At 30.0% G+C, this 907-nt stretch overlaps 1 long non-coding RNA gene across 1 annotated transcript; it reads right to left on the reverse strand.

The window, feature by feature from the left end:
* LOC107735653 (uncharacterized) lies at window positions 1-672 on the reverse strand. The gene is made up of 2 exons (XR_001639471.1): window positions 496-672; window positions 1-47 (listed from the first exon to the last, which is right to left on the reverse strand). It is a non-coding gene; the product is annotated as an uncharacterized LOC107735653 (long non-coding RNA).
* Window positions 673-907: the final 235 nt, after the last annotated feature.

Below are 907 nucleotides of genomic sequence, written 5' to 3' on the forward strand. Positions count from 1 at the left end.
TCTGGTTGTCAGGAAGCTCTGCGTGCAGCGTTAGGATCTTCTGTAAACTGAAACCCAAGTTGCCTAAGTTTATATCTGCAACTACTGCAGATAAGCTTTTATTTTTATTATTTTCTCCAGCTTTTCTGTCAAATATTGCAAATCGAGTCCTAACACCTTTTCTCTTAATGGCTCATAAGGTTAAAAACTGTTAAGAAAAATATCCCTTTGTTAAATTAAAGCTTTTCCAAACTACCTGCAATAGTTTGTAAATCTGTTTGTGTTATACTAGGAAATATATAATTTATTATATATAATTACACACAAAATATATAATTTATTTTTCAGTTATAATAAAGTAGTAAATTACTATGGTATTATGTTTATTTGATCCTAAAATCCCTTAATTCAACAAGAACAAAACAAAGATGAGTGTTATCCATATTGAAAGTAATTTAAGACTTTAAAAGTTTATATTCTGAGTATTTAAGGTAAAATGAAGACAAAACGACTTACTGTTATTTTGGTTTCCTCCTGAATGTGCTTGTCTTCTGTAGTTGCAGAAAGCCTCTGAATTGATTTTTATAATGTCCAACTGAAGCTCCTCCCCAGGAAAAAAAAACAAAAAAACTAAGCTTTCACTTTCACTTTTTTTCCCAGTAACTGTAAGGCTTTATACGAATCGGCCTGGCATCAGCAGACCACTTAAAAAAATAAAAAATAAAATCAATGTGTTGAAAAATTCTAACCAACCAAGGTTATCAAATGGCATCACAATTCAAATGATAAATTAATTAAATATATTGCTATGTAAAAGATGATGATCAATTAAAGAAATATATAGAGAATTGCAACTAGGTGCATTTCGAATTGTATAGTAGAAGGAATGAATCTACTTGGCAAAATGTTTGTGTGTGTGTGTGTGTGT

Source organism: Sinocyclocheilus rhinocerous, unplaced genomic scaffold, assembly GCF_001515625.1.
Source record: "Sinocyclocheilus rhinocerous isolate Xijiao unplaced genomic scaffold, SAMN03320098_v1.1 C36210118, whole genome shotgun sequence".
Lineage (NCBI taxonomy): Eukaryota > Metazoa > Chordata > Actinopteri > Cypriniformes > Cyprinidae > Sinocyclocheilus > Sinocyclocheilus rhinocerous.